Source organism: Dendrobates tinctorius, unplaced genomic scaffold, assembly GCF_039654945.1.
Source record: "Dendrobates tinctorius isolate UK_male_01 unplaced genomic scaffold, ASM3965494v1 ptg000016l, whole genome shotgun sequence".
NCBI lineage: Eukaryota > Metazoa > Chordata > Amphibia > Anura > Dendrobatidae > Dendrobates > Dendrobates tinctorius.
In genome coordinates this window covers 79,520,740-79,545,396 of record NW_027361684.1, presented here as the reverse complement: position 1 = coordinate 79,545,396, position 24,657 = coordinate 79,520,740, and the positions used below count along the sequence as shown (strand labels likewise).

Sequence of the window (24,657 nt, the reverse complement as noted above, 5' to 3'; positions counted from 1 at the left end):
TTGGGACCCCTCATTTTTGGAAACATTATGGATCCCAAAATTTCTCTTTTGGAACATTAAAGTAAAAGAGGAGTTGTCAGAGAGAAAAACGCTGTAAGATTCCCTAAGGTTCCCATGTACTTCAGCAGCCTTTATCATTTCTACCAGACTCTATAGCTTATTGACCTCGTGTCTCATGGCCACATGGTGCCAGACATCTTTTTTCTAGTTTGTTTCTTTGTATCTCTTACATCCACAGCCACTCATCTCTCCAGGTTACATTTGATATGAATGTGGACATACGTCTCTTTACCATTCTATGTTAATATGTCTATTTTAGGTCTCTCAATCAAACAAGAAAATCAAAGCTCATTCTTGAATCATCTGACTTTTATAATAGGTCACCCATGAAATCACATGGACAGATTCCTTTTAAATTGTTCAGTCGACACTTAATAAAATCATGGTTGATTGCATTATTTTATTATATGCAGGTTTTTTGATAGCTAACACAGGCATGATGTCCACAGATCAGGCAGATGTATGAGCTGTTAAATTTCCTTTACATAAAAATATGTCACCTTCCTGGATTAATTTTAGACGAAAGCAGCCAGCTCCAGTGAAAAAAAAAAAAAATTATGTGAAAAAACAGGAAGCAACTAGGATAACACCAAGAAAATTAGTTAGTTTCTCCTGGATTTAAATACTCATGGGTATGTAGTAATGCAACCTTGAGATGATAGTTGATGCTGAGGGGCCTCGGAAAGGGTGAATTTTAACTGTGTGAGATGCAGCATTAATGACCACTGGCCAGCAAAATGTTTGCTGGACAACGGCCATGTAATAGCCACAGGCCGATCGCAATTCAGATTCGCATTGAGGTTGACAATGTTCTCAGCAGAACAGGTCCTGTTTACACAGAACATTGTTCTGCCAAGAATGGTTATCTTTTAGGTAAACCAAAAGATCATATCACCTGATGATTGAGTTTTCAAGAGGTTACCATCAGCCTGTCAAAGTTGTATTTAGGGCTAATAATAAGGCGCAATAATCGTGAATGTACAATAATTGCGCACAGTAAAGTTTTTTTTCCTCAAAATCCCAAGTTATACTCAATCCAACTACTTGATCCCCCAGCGATCTTGAGATCAGAGCTTCAGGGCTTTAGAACTCTGAGAACAGGGCTCTGAAGCCCCATCCTAAATGGAGCAGAGGTGCACATGAGTGGCTACTGCACCATTTATTCTCTATGTGACTGCTGAATCCAACGCATGTTCACCTCTGCTCTTCAGGATGGGACTGAAGATCCCTGTTCTCAGGTTTCCAAAGCCCAGACCTAGAGATCACTAGGGTCCCAAAGGTCAGATCCCCAGTGATCAATAAGATAGTCCCTATCCTGTTGATATGGAACAACTTAATTATTTGGTAATACCTTTTAACAAATAAATGGTGAGACATCAGATATACTGTATTCAGAGTTTGCACACTGGGTTCTGACCCTTCCCTTTTCTGAAAAATATTGCACATTTAATTTTTCAATTACAACAACATCATAATGTAATTTTGCATTATCTTAAGTCTTGAATGCAAAGCTACTTATACATAATCCACATATTAAACTATGAATGTATGTCTAGGTTTTCAAACCACCGATCATTTATAAGTTATTTTAAATTCACCCCAAAAAACTTGGAAATTGTAAGAAAATAGTAAAGTCTATTAGTTGCTTTGATCAGAATTTGCAGCTTTAGCGGAGCCATAGAGCTTACAGCATTTATAATGTATAAAATCATATTGATATGGCAATAGCTGCAAACTCATAAAAAAGGGAATATAACATCTGGTTTAATTACAATTAGCTAAATTTAATATCAATTTATTTTCCCATATGACAATTTATGACTTTATGGCTTAATTGGAGTACAGCATGAGCTCCTGTGTTCTGGATACTTCCTACTCACATTACAGTTTTCTAACATGAAAAGAACCAAAACAGCTTTTCTATCAGTAATTTGCAAAAGAAAACCCTTCTCTGCATTCTATATAGAGCATGTGATGTGCACAGACTGGTGGTAATAAATAACAAAGTACATGAAATTATATGGTAGGAAACATTTCACAATAACCAAAGGCAATTAAGATCGGCCTATTTTTGAGTTCTAATATGACAACCTGAGAAATGTTCCCTGACAAAGTAAGGTACTGAGGAAGGAGCCTGTCTGGCTCCAAAACGCGCGTCGGGGACAGGACCGACTTTGCTGCCTCACTGCTCTCCAGGTATAGTTGTGCGGTTCTTTTGCATTATCGCTATGATGTGTTCAGTGCACAACTTTTTATAAGACCCTGTACCTTACTTTGTCAGGGAACATTTCTTATCAAGGGTAGTAGTACTTTCTACATGATAATGTTATACACACTTCTTGTTATATTACATGTAATTATGAGCCCCTGACTTATCACTGGCTATAGTCGTGCGGTTCTTTACATTATCGCTATGATGTGTTCAGTGCACAATTTTTTATAAGACCTTGTATCTTTACGTTGTCAGGGAACATCTCTTATCAAGGGCAGTAGCACTTGCTACATGATGATGTTATATACACTTCTTGCTATATTACATGTAATTATGAGCCCCTGACTTATCACTGGCTATAGTGTTTAGTTTTGCACACTATTTTCCTGATGTGGTGTTTGCAGCATAGTTGGCCCTAGGGACCATTGTGTTTGTATGTATGCTGTTCCTCCTCTTCCATGTACCGTGTGTCTATATCTATAAGTATTTTTTAATAAATATTGTCATTTTATGGATTTTTGACTGCTTTCTTTTTGGTAATTTCTAGTTAATGTGCAGTTGTCCTGCATTTGTCCTGTTTTAATTATGTGGATCATGATATATGATTTATATTATTGACCACCTTTATGGCCATTACAAATCGTTGATTTTTGGCCTCCACATATAATATGTCTATTACCTCTTTTTTCCACACTGATATATATATTCCCCATCCTGGCTCCATGCTGATATGCAGCAGCATGTTCAATTTTCGGCACCCCTGGGCAAAGTTACTGCAATTACTGCTATTGTGAACAGTTAAACAAGTTGAAGATGAAATGATCTCTAAAAGGCCTAAAGTTGTATATGTCCCCCCATCCTGGGCCCATCCTGGTACAAATGTTCCTCATCGTGATATATATGTCCCATATCCTGTGCCCCATCCTGTAATATATGTCCCTTATCCTGGGCCCCATCCTAGTATATGAAAATCCAAAGACACTGATTAGGAACCAGTCTCAACACATAGCGCTAAACAGTCATTGTTCCCTCTCTCCTGCATACTGCTGACCTCCACTCTGCTTGTCTTTGTTCCAATGGATTAGAAATAAAGGATTTTTTGAATCACACACTTGGTGAGTGCCACTTTTCATTTTTTCTTTTATGCCCATCCAAATGATTCCACTCACTTTCCCTCAACTCCCCAGCTTCGCTGTGTCCTTTTTTGAAGCTGGCAGCTGACTTCAGCATACAGGCGACGCCAGTGCACAACGTTACTACCATGTGCCTCTGGTCACGTGCATGATGACGTCAGCTGCTGGCCTTTTATTGGCCGGCAGCATGTATTGAAGCAAACTGACCCCTGTGCCGTAATACACTTCAGCTGAATTTGCATCCGAGGTCTCACACCCAGCTGACGTTCGTTTTGGCATCAGCGGGCCCACACGCGTACGGGTCCTGTTGCTCCTGCCTGTAATCAATGAAAACCTTATTGATAATTAGGAAATTTTTCACATTTTAGGAACATGAATCTTTTTGTAAAATCATGGGCGTAGTGGAAAGATAATTTGTACTGAAATCACTCCATAGCTGTGAATTTTTAGATAAGTCAGTGCTTCTCTACGGAAAAGAAAGTTGCATGCAACCATGTAAAATTGTAAAATGTCCAACAATGGTTGATTTTAGCACCTTCATAACTGGGCAGTTATCTATTTTTCTTCATTTTAGTTTTTTCCTCACCTTCCTCCAAGAGCCATAACTTTTGACACCATGGGGGCACCAATGGGGGCGTGAAATGACCGTGACCCTGCCGACGAGTATTAAATGCCACTGTCACAGATAGACAGTAGCATTTAACAGGTTAACATCCATTAAAGGTACTGACTAAATCAGCCATCATCTGCCGTGAAAGATATGATGTAAATGTATGTCATATATCGTGAAGGGGTTACCTTTGTCTTCAAGTTGCAATATAATGAAACATTTGCACTATGAATCACTAGTGATGGCGTTTTAGGTTATGCTTTCTGTTTGCATTTCGATACTTGTATGCCTTTATCATATATCATTAACTTAAGCCATATTGCTTCATATACTGCAGGGGTCTACATATATTGGGAGAGCTTCTTGTTATTTGGCAATCCAACAAACATTTAAAGTAAATGCAGTCCGATTCTAGTTCTCTTCTATTTTTAATGTGCTCATTATGCCTTTTCCTGCACAAAAAAGAGGGTTGGTGCAGATTGGGACTGGCCCACAGGGGAATAGGTGAATCCTTTACTCGTCCCCTGTGAAATAATGGGCCGCATACTCCCTTATATCAGCAATAGTTGGCACAATACACCTGGTTCACTATGTAGAGACATGGGCAACATATCATCATTCATTTAACAAATTAATCAGTGTACAATTACCGGATATAAATGTGCAGCACAGTGGCTCAGTGGTTAGCACTGCAGCCTTGTAGTGTTGGGGTCCTGGGTTCAAATCCCACCAAGGACAACATCTTCAAGGAGTTTTTTATGTTCTCCTCGTGTTTGCATGGGTAATGTAGTACTTGCATGCAAATAAACAGTGGGCCCCCCTGAGTCAGTTACTGGTGGGCCCATGACATTTTAGTCTGACATGAAGTTAGGGTAAAAACCACAAGAAAGGCTCCAATTTAAAGAAGACCTTTCAGCATGACTGCTGTAATAAGAACTTGTATTCCTCATGAAGCAATAATTCTGGAGCATGTTTTCTTAGATCTTTGTGTTGTGCTGGTCTTCTATTATTCCTCTTAAAAATGTATGAATAAATTGACAACTGGGTGTTTCTAGTAATGACACAGCCTGACACTGTCCATTCTGCTTTGACAGCGCAGACTGTGCAGGGACATACCCTAACTAATAACACCCATTTATTGGAGAAAAAAAACCACAGGGAAGACACAACACTGAGACCTAAGAAAATAATATCAAGAATTGTCATTTTGTGAAGAGTACAAATATTTATAGAGACAGTCATGTCAGTAGAGGTGACAAACTTTAGCATTTGCTCTGTTTGCTTAGCCACAGCCTCCGACAGACAAGCAAATCCTGGAGCATATTGTTAAAATCTAAAATAAGTTATTCAGTCATTTGTAGCGGAAAAAAAAGGAACGCTTCATTAAACTGTTTTGTCTCTTCCAATGTATAAAATGAGAAACCATGCACAGGATTCAGGTTGGAAACTCACATACATTATTTAATATACCAGCTTTTATAAAGAGTTGTGGATGATGGGCTTATAATTATACTGACCTAGGGGAATATAAAAATGTTCTAAAAATAAAGACAACAAGTAAATGTTCTATTTAAAATCTGCATTTTGCTGGAAAGGACATACAACTCTTCTACTGGTAATTAATACTGGAAAACAGAAATACACAGGAAACAAATGCTAGAGGACCCAAAATACAGACTGTGGCTACAGTAAGTGTATAACAATATTTATTGAAAACAAGCAGTAACCACAAACATGAAAGCAATTCCAGCACACAAAGCAGAGCATTATATTAGTTCTGTAAGAAAAACACAAAGCCGGTCTCACAAACACAAGTCAACAATGCGGCGCTTTAGTAGACAACAGACCTTAGAATTCCATTGTAACTGATCTAATACATTCAAGAAATAAAATATAGACATTTGATCAATTATATTTCTTTTCCTTTACGTTATACAAAAGAAACGTAGAATTTTCCAAATTTGCTGCCATGCAAATCAAAATTGGTCAATTCAATCAACATATTATAATCTCCGAATGACCAGTGCTTATCAAAGACCCCATAAAAAATAGACTATTGTTGGCCAAACCCCTCAATGATGGCATTATTTGGGTCGGTAATTTAATGTGTAGGGGGCCTCCCAGCTATTCACTAACAATTGAGGATGGCTAGAGAGGAATCTGGCATGTTGGACTTCCAACGACCGATCCTTTTGTTCTCTGGAAGATAGGACTCTTAAAGAGGAGTCTGGCTGTGGTTACACAGAACACAGGAGAGTCTGGCTAAGTACTCCTGTATATTGAGAAGTTGGGAGAGACAGCTGTCAGACAAACTAATGTTTAAGGGGAATTTACTTAGAAAGTCTGAGATCCAAAGTAGCACAAGTTTCAGATAGACACCAAAATACTGGACATTACTATGCTATTTCACGTGGCAATAATACAGTGCTTAACAGGATATTTTAGGGGGCCCACTACCCATCAGACAGTGGGGATTTTGGGAACCACAGTGCAAATGTGACTACTACTTGTGCGCTCCCTAGCTATGCTCTAAACTCCAATAATAGTATTTTTGGTTCCATGTTAACAATCTCTTGACTATTTAGCATCAGTCTGTAATTTCAAATAGAACAATGAATAGTTCATCAGTGTACCACAAACCGAAGCCATACAAGAAATGCCAATATGGAAATATTGAAAAATAGGTTGATGCTCCAATGTTTCGGAGCTGGTGTCCTGGACAGTAGAAATGACAAAAACAACGTGGAAGATCCAGAACCAAAAGATCATGTATTAAAAATCCATTTATTAGAAACTGTTAAAATCCCAAAAAGGAAGCACATCTTCCATGTTATTTTTCCCATTCTATAATTTCAAAGTCCTTGTGTTGTACATTTTAAGGCACTATTACTAACGACTGACATATGAGAAGTTTACAACTTACTCTAAAATTACCGTATACATAAAAATTAAACACTAGTTTACCATTAGGGTAAATTAACATGCAGATTTGTTGAAGACATTTTTGTGACATCTGAATTATTAATTATTATCTTATTATGGAATTATTTTTGCAGCAATTACCGTACATGGATTTCTGCAAGCTTGATATCATATAATTGAGCCAGCTGCAGATCTTCCACATGTGAATATGTCAGAAAAATGCCTCTATTTTTGCTAGGGATTAGATAAAAAGTGACCTTGTAATATTTTGTAATAAATATAATAATTTCTGTCAGGATCTAAAGATAGGGAACTGTAATTAATGAACTTATATTTCCTAATTCGTTCATAAATCCAGCAGATAAAAAAAAATCATATCAGTTACTAACAGATGGGTTAGAAAATCTCTCCATGTACAACAGAAGTTGTGTGGAATCTCCACTAGGATGAACTATTAAGCTCATGAGGCATGCCACTTATTAAAAATGTCACACTCCCTTACACTGGTTTTTATGGTCCTCGTATCATTTTTCTTATAAGTTTTCCATTAGATTAATATAGATTTGGTTACTGTAATCAGCATTGTTTACAGGGACCATTTAGTGGGAAATACATTCTCTGTAAAACTTTTGAATGATATAACCCAAAGTTGATTTTCGTTTGGAGGTTGAATATAGTTTTTACAAAACCAAAGTCATTTTTTCAGTTTCCATGATATCATCAATTAAGTTCTTTCTCAGTGCATTTATTGTCATAGCACATGGTTCAAATTATTTATGGATACTCCAGTGTTAATATCAAAAATGCAAAATAGTATTATTTATTGCTCCGTTGCTTTCAAAGAATGGTTCTCCCCCCCAAGTCCAGCAGATACTACACTCACGCAGAAACGTCTCAGAACTTGTCGCTCACACACTTTGTTTCTCTTATACCAATGTACTCACACACTTTCTGGCCCTCTTCTATCACAGTGCTCCATATCCATATTCATGACACAGACACAGACACCATTTTATACCACTCCACACTAGCATGAGCTATTGCCTTGGTTGCCCCTCTTGTGCATAGTAAAGGGCAACTAATCAATAGACAACCCTGGGACACTAAACAAACCAAAACCTTCGGCAAGTGTCCAGGGTTGCAGATAAGCACTGGAAGAAAAAGCACTCACAGGAAGAATTCAACACATTCAAACAGGCAATTCTCACACTCAAGTTGACCCTCACTTATGCTAATCTGGACTACTTCACAACATTTGTTTCAACTTTATTCCATTGTAGGGACAGTGACCTGACGGACTGACGTACTTGTCAGTTATAACAGATGGATAACAGCTGGGCAGTAAAAGTGATAGGCAGTACCCTGGGTGACCACAAGGAGGCAGGGGGAGTGTGAGGAAAAGGACTTGACAGCAGCTTAGGGCTAGGAAACCGTTGGTCATGGGGGGTGGAGTTACAGGGAACTGGGAGTAGTATAAATACTGAGGGAGGGTTCCAGAAGATTCCAGTCCCCAGGGGGAGGTCAGGTGACAGGAGGACTACGACAGTTCGTGCTCTCTGAGGAGAACCAGACCAGGGGGACTGAGGAGAAAGAACGTCATGGGGTGGTCCTGACAGGAATACCGCAACAGAGACGAGGCCAAGAGAGTACGCATACCGTGTTAAGGACGACGTTTGACCAGTGAAAGTACTGTTGGTGCTCAGGCCTACGGCAGCCACAGTGTTGGAGCTGTCAGTGCGTCACAAGTGTAAAGGGATGGTACGTATTAATACGTCCCTGATGTAACAGTGTGGTGTGCATAGCAGGCCCGAGGAACGGAGGGTCGTGAAGCAAAGTGAAGTGCGATGTACTTCTGTGGCTGTCAGGCGGACGGCGGCTGAATAAACTTGGACTTGTTGTACCCGACATCTGCCTCCATTGTCTCTGTTACATCTCTGCGTGGTGAGAAAAGGACCACCCCCCAGCTCGGCCCACGATGATGTGACAGAGGTCGCGATGTCAGGGAAGGTGAGAGTTCCCCTGGCTCTGCCAGCGGCTCCGCAAGAAGTCCCCGCTACTCAGCCGCAGAGCGCGGCCCCCTGTGCATTCGAAAGTCTGGCCGAGGAGGCCCTTACTGTTTACACTGAGCAGGGCCTCCGTTCCCGTTCCTGATTCATCATGCCCGGTGGCACCACTTCTGGTGTCGCCGATGCGGAGACTGTCTACAAAAGGTGCTGCTGCATGTCCCCTGCCGGTAGCGACCTCATTCCCGGAATCGGCAGCTACTCCGGCTCCGTCTGGAACTCCGGGTGCGGCCTATCCCGTGGCCGCGGCTATGCCAGCATTAGAGCCGGCTGTGGCCTATGTGTCAGGCCCTGTGGCCCAATCTGCAAGAAATCCGGCTGTCCCTGCCCGCCACCCGGCCCCAGCGGCTGCTGAGCCGCTGACATCATCAGCCGCCTCTGCCCCACCATCATCTTCGGTTAAGACCTGCCCACTGGACTCCAGGGCTCGTACTGGACCCTCTGTTTGGGTCGCAGGAGTTATAAAGAAGAAGAGGGTCAGGGAGCAGGAAGTCTGGAACCTGCTCCAGAGAGGGGAGAGGCTGGCATGGCGGCTGCACGATCCCCAGGACGGCTCGTTTATACTAACTTGCAGAAAGGGACACTTCTTGCATCCTGGGAGCTCCATGGTTGTGGGGTCCCTTGCTACCAGCCACCAGGAGGTGGCTTGAACTGTTGGGAATTCGCTATCTGCATAACGGTGTAATTGGGACAGTTTGCGTCCAGGTTAAAAGAAAAATGTTTTTCTTGTTATAAGTGTTGAAACTGGTTTGCCTGACATAGCGGGGATGCAAAAAGAAAAGTGCCAATGTTAAAGGAAGGGGGAGAAAGCCTGTTATATTTTTTTTTGCTTGTTTGTTTTGTTGGTTAAAAAGAAAAAAAATGGTAAATGAAAAGAAAATAGAAAAAGGGGTACTATTGCTATTATAAAGTTGTTTTGTTGTGTAATATGCAAAAGTAAATGCAACAGGTCCGGGTAAGGGAAGGTCTATGAGACCAAAGGAAAGTGTGCGATCCGAAAAGGGGTCTAGATGTGGAGGAGGTCTGGGAGACCGGGACGCCGACCATGACCTGTTACCGAGAGAAAGATAAAGAAATGGAAGAGGACAAGCGTACAGTAGTCGCAGGTCAGTACCCTGACACCACGGACACCCCCAGGAGAAAGCAGGCGGGCGCTGACAATGATCTGGTAGGTGTGAGACCTCGATTATGGTGTACCGAGTAGTGGAAGGTGACAGAAGGGGAGAGTAGGGGAAGGTACACGCCATAGAGAAGAATATGGGTGTACCTAGCCCAACTTGAAAGACGTTGTCATGTGGCGTGCGCGCTGGCGAGTAGCAGTAGGCTGCTCGGAGCATGGTGCTCCCAGGTTGGTTCGGCCCCCGCAGGCAGTGGGTTTGACCCAACAGCTGGTCCGACAACAGAATGTAGGGTAAGCTTCAGAACGACGGAGGCAGGAACGACAATTGTCGGGGATGACAATAGACAAAGGAAGGGAGAGTGTAGGGACAGTGACCTGACGGACAGACATACTTGTCAGTTATAACAGATGGATAACAGCTGGGCAGTAAAAGTGATAGGCAGTACCCTGGGTGACCACAAGGTGGAAAGGGGGAGTGTGAGGAAAAGGACTTGACAGCAGCTTAGGGCTAGGAAACTGTTGGTCATGGGGGGCGGAGTTACAGGGAACCGGGAGTAGTATAAATACTGAGGGAGGGTTCCAGAAGATTCCAGTCCCCAGGTGACAGGAGGACAACGACAGTTCATGCTCTCTGAGGAGAACCAGACCAGGGGGACTGAGGAGAGAGAACGTCAGGGGGGTCATCCTGACAGGAATACCGCAACAGAGACGAGGCCAAGAGAGTACGCATACCGTGTTAAGGACGACATTTGACCAATGAAAGTACTGTTGGTGTTCAGGCCTACGGCAGCCACAGTGTCTGAGCTGTCAGTGCATCACAAGTGTAAAGGGACGGTACATATTAATACGTCCCTGCTGTAACAGTGCGGTGTGCATAGCGGGCCTGAGGAACGGAGGGCCGTGAAGCAAAATGAAGTGCGGTGTACTTCTGTGGCCGTCAGGCGGACTGCGGCTGAATAAACTTGGACTTGTTGTACCCAACATCTGCCTCCATTGTCTCTGTTACATCTCTGCGCGGTGAGAAAAGGATCACCCCCCAGCTCGGCCCACGAACCCTACACCATAACCCCAAATTGTTATTCAACACTGTTGACTCCTTCCTCCATCTACCTTTATCCTCTACAACCTCCCTTGTTTCTGCAGAAGACTTTGCCACACATTTCAAAAACAAGATCAACTAAATCAGAAGTCTTTACTGTTGAAGTACCACAAACTCTTCATATGACATATCAATGCCCTTCCTCAATAACCATCTTCCTCTCTACTTCCCCTCTATCACTGAAGAAAAGTGTACTCATTTTCTCTCCAAATCAAACCTCACCACTTTTTAACTTGACCCTATCCAATCTCCTCCCCAACCTCACAACCCTGCTTATCAAAACCCAAACCCATTATTCCAACCTCTCATTAACCTTTAGTGTACTCCACTCTGCTTTCAAATATGCAACAATCACACCTATCTTGAAGAAGCCATCCCTTGATCTAACCTCTCTGTCCAGCTTTCTCTCCATATCACTACTCCCATTCATCTCCAAACTCCTCAAATGGCATGCACACATTGCACTTTCCTGCCACATCATTGCTACACACTGTGGGAGTGTTCTCACACTCCTGTCTCAGTGTGAGCCTGCTGACGTGGATAGTGGTCCCATCACTGATGTGACCACTATCCAAATCATCTGGATCACTGTGGGACAGATAGGGTTTATCTTTTTGTCATACAAGTAAGGAATATGGTGGTTTATTACTTTTTGGTTTTTTTTTACAGGGCACATGGACTTCAGTGGAATGTTTTCTCATCGGACAGGTGAGAATATAGTTTCTTATTATTTTTTGTCTTTTACAGGTAACATGGGCATTGATGGATTATCTTCTCATTGGACATGTGAGTAACATGGTGTTTTATTACTTTTTGCCTTTTACAAGCGATATGGGCATCAATGGATTAGGCATAAAGGTGAGTATAACTTTGCTTTTAATATATTTGAAATAAAGGAGTTAGTGTCTTTATTCAATTAAAGGACTTTATTCTGGCTGTTTTTTTTACAATCTAACTATGTGGTTAGTAATGGGGTCGTCTTATAGGCATAAAATAACTTAACCCCACACCTATTACCTTACTTGCCAACTGCACAAGGGCAAATGGAAAGAGCCTGGCAAAGCATCAGAATTGATGCATCTAATAGAGCCATCTTTTCTGGAGTGGCTGCAGGCTACTATTTTTAGGGTGGGGAGGCCCCTTCCCAGTCTGAGAATACCAGCCCTCATCTGTCTGCTTTAGCTTGACTGTTTGTCAAAAATGGGGCAGGGGATCTTGCTCTGTTTTTATAAATTAACTATTTAAATCATTTAAAGGAAATGGCGTGGGACCCCTCTATTCTTGATAACCAGCGATGATTAAGCTGACAGCTAGGAACTGCAGCCTGCAGCTGTCGATTTTGCCTGCGCTTCTGGATGTAAAAAATGAGGGTCCACACGTCATTTATTTAATAATAAATTTAACAATAAATTTTATTTCTATAGTGCCGACATATTCCGCAGCACTTTACATTTCAGAGGGGATTTGTACAGACAAAAGACATTACAGCATAACAATAATCACATAGATTATAACAAATACCAAGAGGAATGAGGGCCCTGCTCGCAACCTTACAGTCTATGAGGAAAGAGGTAGACACGAAAGGTGGGTGGTAACAGTTGCCCTGATTGTATGGACCAGCCATAATGTTAAGTGTGTAACACTACAGACACAGAGGGCTAATGGATGCATAAAGAAATTGAGAACATGATGCGGGGAACCTGGTTATGGTAAAACTTTTGGCTGTGCCACAGAGGGATAGATTAGGTTAATGTGTTGAGGCGATAGGCCAGTCTGAATAAATGCGTTTTCAGGGCATGCTTAAAACTGTGGGGATTGGGGACTAATCGTATTGACCTGGGAAGTGCATTCCAAAGAATTGACGCAGCACGTGTAAAGTCTTGGAGACGGAAGTGGGAGGTTCTGATTATTGAGGATGCTAACCTCAGGTCATCAGCAGAAAGGAGGGCGCGGGTAGGGTGGTATACAGAAACAAGGGAGGAGATGTAGGGTGGTGAAGAGCCATGGAGGGCTTTGTGGGTGAGCGTAATAAGTTTATACTGAATTCTGGAGTGGATGGGTAGCCAGTGTAGTGACTGGCACAAGGTAGAGGCATCTGTGTAACGATTGGTGAGGAATATGATCCTGGCTGCAGCATTTAAGACAGATTGGAGAGGGGAGAGTTTGGTAAGAGGGAGACCGATTAGAAGAGAGTTACAATAGTCGAGACGAGAATGAATAAGAGAAACAGTAAGAGTTTTTGCAGAGTCAAAAGTAAGAAAAGGTCGAATTCTAGAAATGTTTTTGAGGTGCAGATGACAAGAGCGAGCCAGTGATCGAATGTGGGAGGCAAAAGAAATCTCGGAATCAAGTATGACCCCAAGACAGCGGGCATGTTGCTTGGGAGTAATAGTGGAACCACACACAGAAATGGCAATGTCGGGTATAGGTACATTAGTAGAGGGAGGAAACACAAGGAGTTCAGTCTTTGACAGGTTCAGTTTCACATATAGTGAGGACATGATGTTAAACACAGCGTTTAGACAATCGCCGGTGTTTTCTAGAAAGGCTGGCGTGATGTCATTTAATGTATTTATTGCACAGGCGCCAGCTATTGAATTCTCCTATCATCGAACAACCTGCTCTAGCTAATATGAGCGAAAGCAGGGGTAGGATAATGAGAGCAGTTCTTTCATCTGCCAAAGTGTGTGACCAGCGGTAACATTTTTACCGCCTGTCAGAGCTGCTGGCTCACGCTGTCATCTATGTGACAGTGTGGTAACCGCTGCACTCTTAGGGCCCTGTCACACATAGCGACTCACCAGCAATCCCGACAATGATATCAACTTGTCAGGATCGCTGCTGAGTCGCTACATGATCGCTGGTGAGCTGTCAAACAGACAGCTTCACCTGCGATCAGCACCAGTGACACCGAGCGCGCGGTGTCGCCGTGTACTTTAGTTACCAGCGCGCTGATGCAGGGAGCTGGTAACTAAGGTACACATCAGATTTCTAAGGGGCTTGCATCACTTAGAAACCCGCTGTGTACCTTGGTTACCAGCTCCCTGCATCAGCACACTAGTAACTAAGGTACACATCGGGTTTCAAAGCACCGCCTGGTGCATAGAAACCCTGCGTTTACCTTAGTTACCAGCGCGCTGATCGCTGGTCTCCCGCCTGTCACACGCAGCGATGCATGCTGGCGAGTGGGAGACCAGCGATCAAAAAAATGTCCTGGCTATTCCAGGACGATCAGCAATAACCAGCAGGGGGGCCGGTCACTGGTAAGTGTCACACACAGCGATCTCGCTGGTGAGATCGCTGTTGCATCACAAAACTTGTGACTCAACAGCGATCTCGCTAGCGAGATCGCTATGTGTGACGGGGCCTTACCTGTGGTAATGAGCTTATCATAGATCAGATATGGTGTTTCTACCATTGTCACAGACATGATAGCATGGGAAACACCCGATGTTTGGGCTGGCAAACCCGAACAGTAACACGGACTTCTTGGAGAAGTCCATGTTTGTAGTCAGTGCACGGACACTAAGTGTTTGGTACAGACCCCGAACTTTATCGTTCATGTTTGCTCATCCTTAACCAACTTCCTGCATCTCTCTTAACTACCCTACCAGACCTTTCTATCACTATAAATTACATCTCACTTTCCCCTGTACCACAAGTTCACTGCCTGAGAGTAACCCTTGACCTTGCTTAGTCTTTCAACCCACACTTCTAAGCCCTTACCACCGGGTGTCCTGCCACCTCCAACTCACAAATATTAACAGAATTGTTCCATTCCTCAACCCTAAATCTACTAAAATGTTAGTGAATGCCCTCCACATCTCATGACTCAATTACTGAAATATTTGCCTTTCAGCTAAAACTCTTATACCTCCAGTCCATCTTTAACTCTGCTAGCATATTAATCCTTCTCTCCATTCATTACTCCTCTACCTCTCAGCTTTGCAAATCTCTTCATTGGCTTCTAATTTCCCAATGGATACAGGTTAAACTTGTAACAGTGGCCAATAAGGTTGTCAATAATCGGAGCTGCTGCAACCCCCCCTAACCTACTGTCTACTTCCCCATTAACCTGTAGACTGTAAAGGTCCCTTTACACATAGCGATATCGCTAAAGCGTCACCGATTTTGTGACGCAGCAGCGATATCACTAGCGATATCGCTACATGTGATACTCACCTCCGACCGGCTCCCCCGCTGGCTATCGCTGATCACGCGAGATCGGCCTGGTCCATTTCTCGTTGTCGGCTTCCTGCTGGCGCTGACAAGCGAGCCATGGACGCAGGCAGAAGACGGTCACCCTCGCCGCGTCTGACAGGTTAGTACGACCGCCGACTGCTGCTGCATCGCTAGTGAGATCTGCCTGTTTGGCAGCTCACTAGCGACCATTTAGCGATGCACCAGCGATCCTGACTGGGTCATATCATGGTCGGGATCGCTGGTGCATCGCTAAATGTAATGGGGCCTTTAGTAAGGTGTAGCTTGTGGGTCCTTGGAAGCTTCCCTCATCCCCTACCAAGAATGCCGACTCACTCACTGCCACGGCGGCCCCTGTCCTGCACTTCCTCCTTCTCCTGCTGCTGCCCGGGGTTTGCACATAGCTCGCAGATCCCCGGGCACTGTGCTTAGGGTGCGTGCATGTGCTCCATCCTTCCTGAAGGGACAAAACACCATTCTAATTTGTCCTCAGCCAATGGCAAGGAGACACTTATTATTTAAGGCACCTCCACATGTATACTCTGCTTGTCTGCATGCGTGCTGGTTCTCAGGTCCCCTGTTCCAATTTATCTTCCAGGACCTGCCTGTCCCTACTTGTGCCAGCCTGTGCATGCCAATATACCAGCCATACCTGCCTGAACTTGCGATGTCTACCTGTATACCAGAACTATTTGCCTGCACTTGCCATGCTCAATTGTATACCAGCAATACCTGCCTGCACCTGCCATGCCCACCTGTATACCAGCCATACTTGCCATACCTTCCTGCACCTGTCAGTGCCTGCCTGTGTATCAGCTGTTCCTGCCTGCACCTGCCAGTGCCTGCCTGTTTACCAGCTGTTACTGTTTGCACCTACCAGAGCCTGCCTGCTAGCCATCCCTGCCAGCACCTGCCTCTTCTGTGTTACTGCCATGCCTGCCTGTACCATCTGAACTTTCCCTTCTAGGCCATTCCAGCTTCCTGACTCTTGTGAGTCAGCTGCCAAGTGTCCGAGGTCTGTCCTGGTATAGCACCTGGTGTCCATCAGGAGCCAAGTCTATCACTACCATCAGGGGCTCTAGCAAAGTTTCAGGTGTTAAACTAGTTATGACTCTCAAAGCTCTCCATGGACCACCTCACAGTGGTTCCACCACCACTCCAGTTACACCAGGGCAAGGTCCCCATAAGAAAGGTCCTCTCCCCTCTGTACCAGTCTATCACTGTTAGTTTATTGTATTTTATACAGATATATATTTTGTATGTAAACCCTTTCCTCATTGTACAGCGCCATGGAATCAATGGTGCTTTAAAAATTAATAAGAATCTCAAAAATAACACTGTTAAAATAAATGAAGTTCAGAATTATATTTGTTAAAAGAAAATTAAGACATTCTCACTCCAATCATCACCTTGCTATGTCAACATAAGTATAATCCTTTCAACTGACCTTTTCTAAACAAGACAGTGGGAAGCAGCATTGTAATGCGCTTACTAATAGTCACCAGAATAGTCTCTTGTTTTGTTTGTGCTGTCTATGGATGACCATACATCACCTTTAAGGTTCCTAAACTACATCCAAGCAAAGAATTAATAGGATTAGGAACAGCTTAAACTTCAGCTTCTCAACCTTTTTACAACTGTTTCATCAGACAAAACATGATGATGCCTAAGCCACAGGTCAAAGTCCATGGCAAAATTAAATTCTTCCAGTCGTAAAATTAATTTATGTTAATGTTTTTTGACCTACAGCAAAATTAATTGACTAATTACTACAATCATAATGTTTAGTCAAAGTGGAAAACAGCTAAATGACTAACTATGTATAATCAAACAAAGCAGTTTCTACCAATCATATATTCAATATATGATGGCTGCTCACTTTCCCCAGTCCTGCATGCTCGGTGCCTCGGGGTGATCCTCGACTCTGCCCTCTCTTTCAAGCCATATATCCAAGCCCTTGCCTCCTCCTGCCGTCTCAAGCTCAAAAATATTTCTCGGATACGTGCATTCCTTGACCATGACACCACAAAAACACTAGTGCATGCCCTTATCATCTCCCGCCTTGACTACTGCAACCTCCTACTCTCTGGCCTCCCCTCTAGCACTCTTGTACCACTCCAATCCGTCCTACATTCTGCTGCCCGACTAATCCACCTGTCTCCCCGTTATTCCCCAGCCTCTCCCCTAAGCCAAGCCCTTCATTGGCTTCCTATCATCCAGAGGCTCCAGTTCAAAACCCTATCTATGACATACAAAGCCATAAACAACCTGTCTCCTCCATACATCAGCGACATGGTCTCCCAGTACTTACCCACACGCAACCTTCGATCCTCTCAAGATCTCCTTCTCTACTCTCCTCTCATCCCTTCATCCCATACAAGATATCTCCCGTGCTTCCAACATACTCTGGAAATCTCTACCCCAACACATCAGACTCTCAACTACCATGGAAACCTTCAAAAAGAACGTGGAGACCCACCTCTTCCGACAAGCCTATAACCTGCAGTGATCCTCAGTCTACTGAACCAACGCACTACCAGCTCTACCCTCTCTAGTGTATCCTCACCCATCCCCTGTAGACTGTGAGCCCTCGTGGGCAGGGTCCTCTCTCCTTCTGTACTTATGTGTGTCTTGTATTGCTCATGTTTATTGTACTTGTCTATATTTGCCTCTTTTCACATGTAAAGCGCCATGGAATAAATGGCGCTATAAAAATGTATAATAATAATATCCCTTCAGCATAACAATAACCATAAAAAGGGTTTCGTAATCGCAGACATTTTTTACATAACACATGATATACCATAAAAGTAAATGGATGTCTCATCCTTTGGACTCCAATCTGTGCTTGACAATTTCCATAATGTCTCATTCAGACGAATGTATAATTGAGTTGTGTGCTGTTTGTGTGCACCCTGAACCGCACAAACACCTATTATAGCCCATGTGACAGTGCATATGGACCAATGGTCTGCGTGAAAAAAAATTGTACCCATGCACTATTTTGGTTCATTTTATAGACTCTAATATTGAATTCAATGTACAGTCACATCTGCTGCCTCTTCAAGGAGGAGTTTACATATTTTAAGGTCATTTGTGTCTTATATAAAAACCAAGTAATACAAATAAGAGTGAAAGAAAAGCAACAACACTATAGTCACAGTAAATTCTTGGGTAAACCCCTCATACATATTAGATTAGAGATGGCCAAACCCACTGATGTCAGATGGATTGGCTAACATGGACCTCCCATCTCTCACAGATGATCAATGTTGACTTTTCATTTGCAAGTCTCTAGTTGCCCTTGATGTAGTCCCATTAGACCTCAATGTTAAGGCCCTTTTACATTTAGCGATGCACCAGCGATCCAACCAGCGATCCGACCCGGTCAGGATCGCTGGTGCATCGCTAAATGATCGCTAGTGAGCTTTCATCCAGAAAGATCTCACAGCGATGCAGCAGCGACGCAGCGCACGATACTCACCTTTCACACACAGCGATCCTGACGTCCTCCCGCCCGCCTCCACGCGTCGCTGGACGTCACAGCAGGAAGTCTCAGCAGGAAGCGCCCGACGAGAAATGGAGCCGGACATTCTCGCGCGATCAGCGATGGACAGCGGGGGAGCCGGTCGCTGGTAAGTATCACACATAGCGATATCACTAGCAATATCGCTATAACGTCACAAAACCGGTGACGTTTTAGCGATATTGCTAGCGATATTGCTTAGTGTAAAACCCCCTTAAGTCACGTGAAACTTGGCTATGTAGTTGGTTGTAGTTGTAATTGTACAACAATTAAAAAAAATTACATGACAAGTTTTGTGAGGTAACTTTAGTGGCACTGCACAGGAGTCAAACCTGATTGTACATGTTGACTATGTGTGTGCAGTGTGTGTACAGCTTACAAAGAGAAGTATATATTAATCTCAACATTATAGGGCTATAGATACTCTATGTCAGTACCTGCCACCTTTGTTCCTGTTGCCATCGCTGAGTCATGTTGCGCACTTATTGTAGATGACATGAAGTGACAGCACAGTGGTTTTGTGTGATCCTAAAGGCCCCGTCACACTAAGCGACTTACCAGCGATCCCGACACCGATATCAAGGTGTCAGGATCGTTAGTAAGTCGCTATGTGATCGCTGGTGAGCTGTCAAACAGACAGCTTCACCAGCGATCAGCACAGCGATGCCGAGCGCCCGGCATCGCTGGCCATCCTGTAAAAAATAGAATCAAAATAAAAAATATAGTTATTCTCACCTTCCGATGTCCCGTTCAGCCATCCTGCCTCTCTTCACGCTCCGGTCCCAGTGATCCTTTGTACGAATGACCGCGAGATGTCACAGTCTCGTGGGATAACAAAGTCTCGCGGTCATTCGTGCAAAGGATCACTGGGACCGGAGCGTGGAGAGAGGCCGGATGGCTGAACGGGACGTCGGAAGGTGAGAATAACTATATTTTTTATTTTTTTTATTATTTTTTACACCTGATCGCTGGTCTCCCGCCTGTCACACACAGCGATGCGTGCTGGTCAGCGGGAGACCAGCGACCAAAGAAATGTCCAGAGATTTCTTCCAGCGATCAGCAATACCGGCAGGGGGGCCGCTCGCTGATCGCTGTCACACACAGTGATCTCGCTGGTGAGATCGCTGTTACGTCACAAAAGTTGTGACTCAGCAGCGATCTCGCTACCGAGATCGCTTAGTGTGACGGGGCCTTAAGACTTGTGACTTAAACTATCCTGGCCAGGAGCTTGATGAGTAACTTTAGTCTTGCTATTGACCTTGGTTGGGGCTTTTGGCTTTTTATGATTGAAAATGCCTGTTCCCTATTGCTAGTTATAGTTCTTGTAGGCCCACAGATGCTGTCGACCTTTATACTGCTTGTAGTTCCCTGCTGATATGACCTCGGCCTGTATTCTGACCTTTCCACCTGCCTGAAATTTCTCCTACTGTTCTGGATTTCCTAGTTTTGACCTTGACCTGTATTGTTACCATCCCATAATAATTACATTCCTGCTCTTGTTCTGGACCTCCTGGTATTGATGGGGTTTTCTGGCCACCCTTTTCCAGCTACCTCCACCAGTCATACTACCACATTCACCGACCCATGACACACTGCAATGTGAAGATTATAGTGTCAAATCGTTGTCAATGGGGTTGCGTAGTGTGATCCATGAGCTAGTATATTTGAGCTGCAATCATAACAAATTATCATTCCATGTTGGGTTTTTGGTTGCTAATAATTTAGAGAATCATTTTCAATCATGTCACCTTTAAGAAAGTATTGCTTTTGTCACATCTGTTTCTAAGGTGTCAGTATTCCTGCCAATAAATTTGGCGGTGATCTATTTCCAGTGTAACCTTTCACTAATTGACAGTAAAAATATTATGACACACACCCTCCGTGAGCTCCTCTAGTAGCTATGCCACAGTGTTTACGACAAACAGATCCATAACCTTTAATGGAACTAATATATCACAAAAAGGAATCATTTTTGTTTACAGGTATGAGGTATAGGTTTTAGACTTTTTGCAGAGGGGTCAATGAGCAAACCTGTAAAACAGTGTTAAAGCAATATGTTGTAGAAAACAATCTAAGAAACTATCCGAATCTATAAAAAAAAACCATGACAAAAAAAATCTAAAAACAAACAATAAAGTATGCAGCAAGTTTACTTTTCTTTTGCAAGATAAACAACATGTGATCTACCAATTTGCACTACAAATTTGGTTACAAGGGTTGATTCAAGGGTGGTACTTCCGGGACATAGAACCAAAACAACTCTATAGGCAACAGAACTAAGAAAAAAAAAAGACCATTGTAGAACATTCTGACATTTGACGTAAGGGATCAAATGCTGTCTAACACACAGCCCATGAATGGGATTCCCCTCCCCCCACTCATGGTGCTTGAGGAAACTCCAAATATACACATACCATCTGCAATGTGAATACCTGGCATTTTTACAGTTTTTTTTTACCCTCCATATGAAAATAAATATGGGAGGAATAAGCTAGTGCACTACCATACTCAGCATAACCCATCCCCCATCACTTCTTTAGATACATAAAATACAAATTATGAAGCACAGTGGAATTATCACATTACAGGACCAAACATTACTATGTCTTAGGAGTTATTTTCAGTTTGTTACAGGAAATATCTACAGGTTGAAGCATGTGTACCGACTAAAGTCATCAGAAAGCCCTGCGGAATATGTTGGCGCTATATATGTTGTATATAAAGGATATTATTATTACAACACAAGCCGATACCGTAGGAGGAAATCGAGCTCTGGTTATTGAAGTTGGGGGAGGGGAAGGGGGGTATAAATTCGACAGAAATGAATGGGTAATCTCACTTACCTCACACTAAATGTAGTCTAAAAAGAGACAGCTGTGTAGTTCCGAAAAGCAGGCTGGATCAACTTCTTGCTGGAACAGCACTCCTAGTCCATTGACTTCCTATAAACTCTGCATGATAACTCTTCTTGTGTAGATCCTGGGGGGGTCACATACCAAAATATCAACCACTGTAGTTCTCGTAAATCCACAAGAGTTAAAAAATAAAAATAAAAAACCTCCTAAGAAAATAATTTTGAAAAATCCTCCAAAAGTCTCCAAAGACGGTGGAAAGTTTTGTTTTTATTAGGACTGTTGTGTCTGGTCATGTGCTGGTTGGGCTATTTATTTTCTTGCTGTGGCTATGAGAATCCAGGGCTAACTAGTTCATTAGCAGAGTTAGTTAGTCTGTGTTTGTGTGTGAGTGAAGCTCCCACAGACACAGCAGCAGCAGCTAGAAGAGGGGGGGAAGAGAGAGAGGAGAGAGGGAGAGAGAGACTGGCAGGGGAAAAAAAAAGATCCACACACACATACAGAAACTGAGACACTGAGCGAATGACCTCCGAGGAAAAAAAACACCAATTGACCTGAACTAGTGATAAAATAACAAGCAAATTCATAAATATTTCCTTCTTTTACCCATACACATGATCATGATTGAGATATCTGCCTTTGTGTAGACCTCATGTTTACATTAAACAAGGGTAAAACAAAGGTCTAGCTATAAAAGAAAAGGTCTGCGATCAATTCTAATATCACCGATCCCCAATAAAAAGGCGAGAGATACAGTCCTGGAGCAATGTGATTTCAATCGGCTTCGATGGGGGAAGGGAAATATGCCTACCCAATAGATCTGTAAGTAAGACTGTGTTTATCGCTTACTGTATATCTGTTAGCGTGTGCATTATTGTGCTCTGATATGAAGGTCTGCGTATAAATCTCAAAATACACTTACATATTAGACGTCGTTGTAGGCGTGTACGGTACATATAGGTATCTAGAGTGTAGTAGTTATTAATGTAACCTATATTACAAAAAGCAGCATAGTAGAAACATTCAAAACATAAGTATAAGATACACAACAGTTAACTTATATATCTAAAAAACATATCCATGCAGCATAATAAAAGGTACCGTGACGGCATGAAAACACACGGTGACCCTGGTGACATTAATTTCTTTTTCTTTTTTTTTTTAGATACACAAATAGGAAAATTGGTGGACTTACAGTATCTCCATAATTGTGATTCAGCAGAATGGATTACACTAAAAATATGAATCAATGACCCCCCAAAAAAAATCTTAGTTTCAGATTTTTGTACCGCCCTGGTCTGGTGCTTAACGGGTTAGGACGTATTTTCTTTGATCCTTACACATTACTGTGGAAGGAGAAAACAAATAAAAAAAAAGACTAGAAAGGCTTACAAAGCAAGCATAAGTACATGATGCAACATTGCCCTGATTACATGTGCTTCCCTTCCCCCATGGCTTGCTGGTGGGAGTGCTGTTTTTTCCGCCTGTAGGGTCACATTGTGGTTGATTGATTCTCCTTTCGCCTTGCTCAGTCATTCAGATTTGGAAAGTAAATAACAAGTTGACATCATTACAGCTCTCTGCATTACTGTGACACATTCCTCCACTACCACGCAACGTCTAATAGAGGCGCATGAAAACAGGAATAGAAGCCTGAGCTTTGTGATTTTAATTCTGCAGTTAAAGGCGGTTGGATTTCTATTTTCCGCTGTAAAAGCTTTAGGTTTTAGATTGTGTTCTACATCGCGCATCAAGGTTATTTCCTTAGATTAGACACTGGATTCATAAAGTTACATTTATGCTACAACAACATAAATAACAGAGATGAAAATATAGAGACAAGGGTTGTAAAGGTCTGGTGACACAAAAAAGCTCCCATGTTTTCATGCTGAGTGTGTGAAAGGGAGGATGGTTTATCTGACAAATGGCGATGAAAAGAAGTAGTAGGGCCTACCGATAGGTGTGGAGGTATTATTATGGCTTAGATATAGGCTTGGACTGACCGACAGGAGAACAGGAGAATCCTCTGGTGGGCCCCCACCCTCTTATATGAGCAGAACTTGGCACCATATGCATGAATCACTATGTGCAGACAGAGGCGGCATCTAATTCATGTAACAATCTACCTATTATTATATAAATTTTATATTCAGGAGAATGTCACATTTCATGTAGCTAAAAAGTGGGGCTCTGAAGTTGGTTCCCGATGGGCCCCTGGCTCGCCAGTCCCCTACTGCTTAGAGGTATAAGTGTTTCATTTGTGGTAACCATCAAGCCACTTGCAGAATGCTCTTTGGTAGCAGCAAAAAGTCTTCAGCCCAGATGTTGCATCACTGACCCCCCGAAATGAGGTTTACAAGCAACAGGATGACACCCACCTTAAGGGTATGTGTACACGTTGCGGATTCGTGTGCAGATTCACAGCGGATTTGGCCCTGCGGATCCACAGCAGTTTTCCAAGTGATGTACAGTACCATGTTATCCTATGGAAAACAAAAACCGCTGTGCATATGCTGCGGAAAAATGCACACGGAAGCACAGCGGTTTATTTTCCGCAGCATGTCAATTCTTTGTGCGGATTCCGCAGCGTTTTTGCGCCTATTCCATTATAGGAATCCGCAGGTGTAAAAACACAGGTGAAATCCGCATGAAATCTGCAGGAAATCCGCAGGTAAAACGCACACGAATCCGCAACATGTGCACATACCCTAAGGCTATGTGCACACGCTGCGGTTTTTGCTGCGGATCCGCTGTGGTTTTGGCCGCTGCGGATCTGCAGCAGTTCTGCAGACAGTATCCAGTAGAATGTTATCCTATGTGATTTACAATCTGCTGTGCACCTGCTGCGGATTTTTAACTG

At 43.0% G+C, this 24,657-nt stretch overlaps 1 protein-coding gene across 3 annotated transcripts in view; it reads right to left on the bottom strand.

Moving 5' to 3' along the window:
- The window catches only part of TBL1X (transducin beta like 1 X-linked), a 489,223-nt gene extending 465,818 nt beyond the window's left edge, over positions 1 to 23,405 (bottom strand). The window contains exons 1-2 of one of the 3 annotated variants that reach the window (XM_073565980.1): positions 22,993 to 23,405; positions 21,789 to 21,924 (exon numbers count right to left, since the gene is read on the bottom strand). The gene's annotated coding sequence lies outside the window, so the exon portion shown is untranslated. Of the gene's footprint in view, positions 1 to 21,788; positions 22,383 to 22,992 lie in introns of those variants that run through there. The other 2 variants (XM_073565981.1, XM_073565979.1) reach the window with 2 other exon arrangements.
- Between the last annotated feature and the right edge of the window lie 1,252 nt (positions 23,406 to 24,657).